This window comes from Oenanthe melanoleuca, chromosome 1, assembly GCF_029582105.1.
Source record: "Oenanthe melanoleuca isolate GR-GAL-2019-014 chromosome 1, OMel1.0, whole genome shotgun sequence".
In the NCBI taxonomy this organism is placed as follows: domain Eukaryota; kingdom Metazoa; phylum Chordata; class Aves; order Passeriformes; family Muscicapidae; genus Oenanthe; species Oenanthe melanoleuca.
Window position 1 is genome coordinate 26,580,109 of NC_079333.1, and position 9,588 is coordinate 26,589,696.

Here is a 9,588-nt window from a genome sequence, read left to right on the forward strand (position 1 = left end):
CGTAAGTAAGTTTCCTTAAGTGTATTCTTCCTTACTATACCTATCAACCTAGTTTCCCTCCATCTCCCAATCTGCATATTGATATTCTTCCAATTAATTTTATGTCTTTAAGGTAAAGATTTCCATTGTCCTTTCAGAGTTTTCTTAGCCATTCCTGTAGTACCTTAAGTCATTTTTTAATTTCTTGAAAATACAGATACAGGATTTACTTGAATTCTTTCTCTGACTTTACTGTAAGTCCTCTACCCAACAGCTTCACAGGTATCATCTTTCTTACACCCTCTCCAAACTGTAGCTGCAGGTTTTAGCTATGCTCATTTCTGACTTTCAAGACGGCTCACTTGGCTGACAAACCCCTTCCTCTATTTCATGAGTAAACCATACACTAAAAATCCTTTCAAAACAGTGTATTGCCTTCTACCTGGGAGTACAAACACCTACCATCAAATGACGGGAAAAAGATTTTTTTTTCATTAAAAGTGAAAAGATTAACTCCCTTCATCACTGAGAAGTTACCAATCCAACTAGAGATGGGTTCAATAACTTACTCTACAGTAGGCCATCACTGGTAGTAAACAAACAAAATCCCAGCATATAGCCACATACCTGTTTTATACATCTGTCTGTCCTACCTCTAACTTAAACCCATAGTTATTTTCTAAAAGTAGTTCTTATGTCCTGCATGTATCTTAATTCTTTCTTTACCATTCTTTCGCTGGTTTCCTGACTACCGGTGAAAAATTCAGCAAGTGCATCAAGGATTCCATCCAGCCCACACATACTGACAGCATCTTTGGACCTATTCAATAGTGTGAGCACACAATGGCTTTTTAGGACTAAAAATGTAACAACTCTATGTTAGTTGTTACAGTCATCCAAGGACTGTTTGCTATAAATCTCCTCCTCCATTCTCGAGGATGTAGCTTTTTCCCCAGACTAAAGCACAGAAGCAAACAACTTCAAATTGCCTCTCTGGTCTTCATCAGCTTTGATGTGACTTAGTTGAAAATCTTTCAGTGGTCACTCTAAGTTCACCTTTGCATCAAATATCAAACCCTGGATCTTCTCTGCATTGTCAAAATTAACACTGCTTCTGGAGAAAATCTGTGGTGGTTGTCATGGAAATGTTCTACCCATCTTTTCTTTCCTAAAGATAGCACAGTATTGTCCACATTTTTTTGATACTCCTGGCTACAGATAAAAACCTCTGGAGACAGGTAAGGAATTTTCATGGTGTATTTCTTGGGTTTTTGTGCAACACTGCTCAAGCCCCATCTGACACTTTCTCCTCCTCAGTTTGTCTGCCATAAAAACAAATTTCAGCAAAATTAAACCCACTAACTATTCCTGAATGTCTGCATTTCCATAAGGAAAACATGATCCCAGATTCTTTTGCTGATTAAGACATGAACCCTACTCACATGTTTCTAGGGGAAATAAGAAGTACTGCATTTCTCCTTGCTCATCAAGTCAAAGAAACTCTGAAGTATTGGGAAATACAGAGTCACTTACTGCCATGACCTACCTTGTCCCAAGCGATCATCTAAATAGGAACAAAAATTAACTCCCTGCCTTCTTAAATCAGCTATCACTGTCACTAGATTTAAGGGCTTTGCCAGAAGAAAATACCATGTGACTAATACTCTTGGATACTCCACATGTCAGAGATGTAAAAATAAAGCCCTTACAAATCAAGAGCTGCATAACTATATATATATATATATATACACACACTCCACAATTTTTATACATGTAAAAGCATATGTGTGTACCACACATACATAATGAAAATAAAATTAAAAATCCACTCCTGATATTAAAGACTACTAGAGACAGACTTTCTGTCTTTGGAAACAGGGGGAAGAATAAGGAAAAAAATGTGTTTCAGAAATGTAGATCTATACAGGACATTCTACCTCACAATGGAAATAGATCAGAAGGTGAAAACTTGAAAATTATAGCAGAATAAGAGTTTGAAAAGAAACACTGTGATAAAAAATTATCGAAATACCCATGATTTGCCATAGTATGAGAGTACATTTCCTAACTGAAGCAGCTGTTAGGAGGAAAGGAATCACTGGAGGCAGACTTGGGAGCTCTGCTGTGCTGTCACATTGCTGTCTCTCCTTTACACTGCTGCCAGAGAGACACAGAAAAGATGCAAGAGGCACCATCAGCCCTGAAGGGACAACTCGTGTCAGAAATGGCATTGTCAAGACAGAACTCCAAGCTGGAATCATTCAAGGGAAGAAATGCACAAAACCTTTACTTCCAAGGAGATTTTAGTTTGTTTAGAGGCTCTGCCATTAGATTCTATATGTCCTAGAGAAGAAGTTTCCCCACAATCACATTCCTTGACATCAAGCCAAATACCTACAGCATAGCCTGGACAGATATTTAACCAACTCCCTGAGCTCTGATTACAGGATACACCACCTTTTGACACTCTTCATCATGAGACTAGAAAACCTATCCAATTTAAAAAGCCAACCTGAAAGTCGCACTTGGTCATTCATAGCTCTCCTCAACACACTCTCAAAAAAGCCCAAACATTTTGGCCACAAATGTGTCTGGTTTTTTTCCTTATGAAGTGTAGATTTTGGAAAGTCCTTCCAATGTGCTTTTTGGTAATTCACAGGCAACAAGTCAGGATGCTAACAGGAGTATTTAATTGTCATGGAAGTAAATGTTCAACTTTCTTGGAGAGGACAGACAAGGAAAACCCTTCATAACAAAATCATTAATAATACAGGACACAGAATGATAAAAATATCACCTGGGAATAATGCTATTTCCCTGGAAAAACTTCTAGTGCAAAATCCTACATCTGGCACCATCCTACACAGATGAAAACACAGCTACCAAGTCTCTATACTGTTGACAGTGTTACTTGAGAAAAAAAGGAAAATAAAGGAAATCAACAGATTGACTTCTTTCTCCACTGCTGTCTCCTATTGTTTCAAAAATCAGCTCAGCCAGATAAACACTTTGATGAGATTGTACCTACTTCTTTTGCAAAATTATTTGACAAACCATACTGGCTTATAGAGGTCTGTGGGAATGCCCATCAGTAGAAGCATCCACATCATCTGAGATACAGGGGTATTACTTTCTCTCAGTCCTCTGACTCTTGTAAAGCTCAGGATATCTACAGGAAAGGATATTTAATCGTCCCAACTACAAAAAGCTATTGTTCAAGCAAAGTACAGCCAAGTTCTGCTTACCTTTCTCTAGCTATAAAAGAGGACTAGGAAACATGTCTCACAGTCACTTTACAATATTTGTAAAGACCTGTAAAGTAAGTTTTGCTGATGATGTATCAAACTCTAGTGCTAACAAGGAAACAAAATAATCCTGTGAATTCCATTTTCTGCGGTTTATGAAAGCTACAACAACTAAACAGAAAGAAAAAAATCAAGGAAGTATGTTTCTGGATGCATAAAAAACAACCACTAACAGAAACAGAATTACCTGACAATCGGTGCTATCCCAGAAACTGATTTGGTACCTCAGCCTGTATTACTATTTAAACCCACTGACAGCCACGGACACTAGGACACTTAATTTTACAAGTATGAGGATTGTGTGAATTTTTTTTTTGCCCTTTTTTGAAGAAACACTGCTGAACAGATTAAGAAGTAATGCATTTACAAGGCTTATTGGAAAACCGTTTTAGCAAGGGGAAATGCACACTAAAAGATTATATCCATTGTATCTAGCACTTCACTGTACATTTATTACCATGAAGATATTTACAAGATGTTTCAAGTTCCATTTTTTAAAGGTCCATTTTGACTTAACAACGCACCATATAGAGTTTTCAAAGTTCCAGAAAGCTTTAAACTTGAGTGAGAAGGCAAAAAAAAAAACAGACTGTCAAAGTCAGGTCAATTTAAAATGCAAACATCTTCAAATTTCTTAACTGAGACGTTCTGACTTGAGCCGAAAACACAAAATTCCTTTACTGCAGTCAAAGACACTACAGTGAAATAAATCTGTTTAAATTAAAAAACCTCACCTTCATTTTTGTAACCCCACAGTTCCCAACCAACGTGAAACCAAAAGGTCCCACAAGTCATAACACAAAGCAGCAAGTGATGGGGAATTAAACTCTACAGCCACACAGGATTATACTGACATTAAAAAAAATAACCTCATGTTAATGTGCCCTTCCACATGAAACAACAGAAGTGATTATTCCTGTGTGCCAAATGAAAATGTAACCTGTTTTTCTTTCAAAGAGGAGATATATTTGTATTTTTATCAAGATTACAGCACATCCTCCCTGCAGTCCCAGAATGGGCTGGAGAACCATTTTTTCTGTAAGGTCATAACTAAAAGAGGGACTGCTTGAAAAATCAAATTTAACAGTCATCTGTCAGAAAAAAAGATCACCCCAGCATTTCCAAAACCCTAACTTGCCCTAAACATTCTTTATGCATGAAAAAGAGTGCACCTTTCAGAATTTCATACCATGAAAAGAAGAAATCTCTGACAGTTTAAAACAAATTAGGTTAAAAATAAACTAAATAATTAATTAAATTGACTTTGTAGTTTCAAGCGCTTTTGTTAGGGTTGGGAATATCAGAAGGCACTGAAACCAAAGCAACCTCATGCTTCCCATGATGGCAAATCTGCCTGCCACAACTGTATTATTTGCTATGACTCAGCACTGTGGAAGATATGTGTGCAAACCCACAAAATAGCAGTAAATCAAAATTCTACTGATTTCATCCTAGCTTTGGACATCAGCAACGTAAGAGTCACACAGTGCTGATGTATCAGCCACATCAAGCCAAAACCCAGGGGAAATTTAAAGCTTGGTTATGTTCATTCTGCCTCCCTCATCCCATTGACACCTAATAGCCATCCTACCAAAAGCTCCTGAATCCAACAAACAGCACGTTTACAGAGACACCTTTTCTCTTTTCTGATAATTTATCAATACTAAAAAAAAAAAAGTTAGGTAGTGGAAGAAAGGATCATGTGGAAGTTCTAAAAGACTGTCTTTTAATGTCTTTTTAATGCTGTTAATCACAACATTATGATTGGACTTTACTTATAGACGCATACAGTTTGTGATCCACTAATGGGTGGCTTGTTTGCCAAAATGACATTTTCATAATTCAACAGGTGACTTTGCTTCCAAGCTTCCAAGGCTTTCTACCTTAGCAGTAAATTTGGTAGGCTTACAAAGCCTTCTTTGGAGATGTGTTCAGGATGTTTAGCCACACGGTATTTATTTTATGGTTACAGAATCAGCACATCACTTACAAATAATCTCAACTTTACATAAAATAAAATAAAGATCTGTGTGGGCCAAACCAGTTGGTATCTCACAGAACATACGAATCCTCCTGCAAAGCCTGACAAGCACTCCAAACTACCAAATAAAAACAGAAAAAAAGTGAAAATAAAGACTCTGGATCACAAGGAAGCAGTCAGCAGCAGTTTTATGTCACACTCTGAAAGCTCAGAGTCCATAACTCTCCACACACATGCAGGAACAGTCGCATTTCTTTCAGTTCCAATGTGTTTTAGCATCTGTCTCCTCATGACACTAAGCAATATTTGTGTTTCAAGAAAGTGCTCACATTATTCCAAACTAAATTTCTTCTGTCACTGAACTCCATTTATTCCTGTCTAACATGAACAAATCAGCAGAAGCGATCCTGTGATGTGCTGTCTATCATTACTTTCTAGCACTTTTTCATACCTTCCTGCTACTAACATCCTTTATAAATCAATTCTGGTGAAAGGAAATTTACTGTCACCTCTCTTAGACTGCCTCTACTTTTTATCCTCAAAATAAATTATTAAGTCTGTGCAATGCTTAATGCAAATCAAGACATTCACGAGGTAGCATAATATAATTTCTAGTCCTACTGGTCTACAGATTTTATATTCAGTAGAGGTTTTCAGAGTATTTAGCTTCAAATTACCTCCTCTGTTTTTCCAGAGTCCCTTTACCTTGTCCACAGTAATTTAAAAGTACTGATATATCTACAGGCCTTGCATTCTACTGCTGGCATTTTGTATCTTGAAAACTCCACATTCATTCTTGGAAATAACATTGAGCAGTTTAATCCACTTACTTGCTTAACAGACTTTAAAAACTGTAACAGACGAGGGTTTGTTTATTCAGAGCAGAAAAAAGCTGACTTGCTATCATAATGCAGGCTCTAGTCTATGTAATTTATATCAGCATTTCTTTATTTGTGTTATTATATTATTTAAACAAGTACATCCATTATGCTTTAGCCCCTTAGTATGAAGCTGAATAATTTTTCTATCAGTTCAGCTTCCACTTGTTTTCTGAAAAAGAAGTGGTCTGGTCTTCCTAACTTGTTAGTCCATTTCATCATTCCAGAACCTCCTGTGCAGATATTTCAGCCATGCAGAGTATTTCATGAAGTGTATAATTCCTTTAATGTCTTTTATTTTTCTTGACTTGCTCACAGCCTACTAAGCTCACTCACTATTCCCTTTGGCATTCAGAAGTATTTAAACAAATAAAATAAATTTAGCTATTTGCTGCTGCTCTTCTATTTCTCTTATGTTTCAAATTAACATTAAAGCCCCTAGGCCTAAGTCACATTAGGTTTTTTTATCTGCTGTATTGTATTTTGGAAAAACTCGATTGCAGTTTTTCAGGGAGGCATTGCTTTACTTTTATTAACCTCTTGCCATAAAAGTTATACTTTGCAACTTAAGAACTTATTTGCCTTTAAAGGTGCACTTTTCTTTTGTGGTCTTAAAGACAGAAGTCAAGCTCCCTCAAGAACTTGTAAAACACTTCAGAAAAAAAATTCATAACCCTGTGGAGGGACAAACAGAAAGATTTTGAAGCAAGCCTGCAGAAACAGGACCATAAAAGAAAATGTACCATTCTATTAACCTTAGCTTATTCAACAGAAGGGGAGAAAATAAAATTTAAATAAAAAATAAAAAAGGAAAAGAGCAGAGTAAAGAAATACCAAAGCTGAAACAGGACTATCAAATAACCTGCTTTAATAAACATTTATGCTTAGAAGTTTCTATAAAGAACCTTTCAGAAACTGCTACAAGTGACTGTAGGACTTTTTAGTTCTCATGGTGACTTGGGCCAGTGCTGCTGCCATGGGCAGCATGCCTTTCGCTTTCCAAATGCACTAAACTGGGACTTCTCCAAGGGCCAGCACTCAGCTGAATATACAGGACCACATGAGCATGCCAGCTCTGCAGCCACCAACACAGAGAGCATAACATCAGAAAAAAATCAACACATGGCACACTGACAGCAAAAGGTGAACAGGCTGGGACAGTATCAGAATGAGATGGGATGTAACAAAGACTCTGTTTTGAAGTTGGGGGCAGATGGGGGGATGCCAAGTCCCCAAAAGTCACATCTCTCAGAAGGGAAGCATCACTGAATCTGATTGAAAGACCATGAAAGGAAAATCCATGCTGAGAAAAACCTCTTGTGTCATCTTAAGTTACCGTGCCTCAAGCTACGATTCATTTCCCTTGTGCCTATGGGTAGGTCTAAAGGGTAATTAAAAGGTGCAACCGCAGTTCAATTAGAAACTTCAAAACTTGTTTTGAATGAGCTAGTTCACATGTCAATGCAGCTGGTAACACTGAAAGGAGAACACAATGAAGTTACAATAAAAACAAGGCCAAATACACAAAAGGTCAGCTTGATACAACCTATTAATTTACACAGTGCTTCATTAACTATTGTACTCTAACTACTAATTCTTAGAGGTACGTACAAAATAGCTTTAAAATAAAGAGCTTCTAAGGATAAAGTTGCAATCCCATTTCCTGAGAGCTCACAGGCATATTCCAACTTTGTTAGGTCTTTCATTACATCAAGCAGTCAGAGCAGAAAATACGCCAGCAAACAAAAAATCCAGAGGAACAGCAGCTTGAATAAAGGATAAAGGGACCATAAAACACCACCATTCAGCACCATTTGGGAATTCTGCAGAAACAGCAGCCCGGTATTTTCACAGCTCATGACGTATCTTTTCAGCCCGGAGTTTCATTTTCATGAAACGCCCTCAAGAGGCAAAACTTAAAGTCATTGTTACATGGACCACGCTACGGGCAATACCGATTTAGAGACTATGAATGGGACAAGTTTCTGTTGCATATAAAGTCTCTGGAAAAGGGGAAACGGCTACCCAGCACAAACCTTTCACCGCATACAGGCAGTCAAAGAAATAACGCTGTGAAATAATGCGAAGCTACGGGGTGATATTTGCAGGGAGATGGCAGAACTTTTTTAACCACTAGGGAAAAAAAAAATGTTTAAAAAAAAGCTTGGAAGATCCGGGAGGAAGTCTCCCTTCCACTCCACAGAATCAATTAGGTTGGAAAGACCTCTCAGATCACAAGTGCAACTGTGACCCAACACCACGATGTCAAATAGACCACGACACTGAGTGCTATATCCAGTCTTTCCTCAAACACCTCCAAGGACGGTGACTCCATCATCTCCTTGTGCAGCCCATTCCAACGCTTAAGCACGCTTCTCGTGAAGAAATTCCTCCTGATATCTAAGCTAAAGCTCCCGTAGCTCAGCTTACGACGATGTCCTCCCACCCAGCTGACGCCCTGTCCCTGCTCGTCCCCCGTCCCGCCGTGGGAGCAGCAGCACCGGGCCAGCCCGTCCCGCGGTACGGAGTTGTCCGACTCCGCGCAGCCAACCACCGCACCTTCCAGAGCCAGCGCGCGGCCCCGCCACCGGCACAAGCCAGGAGAGTCCCTCCAGCCACAGGGAGCCTGTCCCTGGGCAGGGCAGGGCAGGGCAGGGCCGGTCCTTCTCTCCCCAGTTTCCCCTCGAGGCGCGGGTCCCGCTCCCGGTCCCGATCCCGGCCCACGCGCGCGCCGCTCCCGCCGCGCCGGCCCCGGCCCCGCCCCGCCCCGCGCGCGGCCCCCGCGTGCCTGTTGCGAGCGCGCGCGCACGGGCCGGGGGTTCGCGTGAGGGCTCCCGCCGCGCGCGGCACCCCCGGCCCGGGCCTCCCCTCCCCCCCTTCCACAACCCGAGCGGCCGGCAGCCGATCCCCACCCGGTCCCTCCTCCCGCGGGGACGCGGCCCCTCGCACCGGCCGGCTGCCGTCACGCTCGCTCCGCCGGGCCGAGGGAAAGGGGCTGCTCCCGGCTCCCCGTACCTGCTGCCGGCCCGGCGCGGCACCGCGCTGTCTCTTCTCGGGCCCGAGGCGCGCGAGCGCCGCTCCCTCCCTGCCTCCCTCCTTCCCTCCCTGCCTGCCCGGCGCTGGCTGGCGGCGGCACTGCGCACGCGCGCGGCGCGGCGCGGCGCCCTCTGGGAGCGAGAGCCCTTCCGGCGAGACCGGCCGGCGGCGGCGGCGCCCTCCTCAGGACGCCGCGGCCCGGAAGGAAAGACTACGGCTCCCGGCAAGCAGCGCGCGTCCCCGCGCGGGCTCTCCTCTCCCGCCACGGGGCACGCCGGGAGTCGTAGTGCGCCGGGTGGCGGCTCCGCGCCCGGGAGGTTTTGGGGAGCGACGAGGAAGTGGCGCGTCCTTTCCCCGCCTGAGAGGAGGCGGCAGCCGGCCGGGGGAGTCGCGTGCCGGGACACGGAGG

At 42.1% G+C, this 9,588-nt stretch overlaps 1 protein-coding gene across 1 annotated transcript in view; it reads right to left on the bottom strand.

The window, feature by feature from the left end:
* KPNA1 (karyopherin subunit alpha 1) overlaps positions 1-9,281 on the bottom strand; it is a 50,265-nt gene extending 40,984 nt beyond the window's left edge. Inside the window, exon 1 of the mRNA XM_056502619.1 lies at positions 9,159-9,281. The gene's annotated coding sequence lies outside the window, so the exon portion shown is untranslated. The remainder of the gene's footprint in view (positions 1-9,158) is intronic.
* Positions 9,282-9,588: the final 307 nt, after the last annotated feature.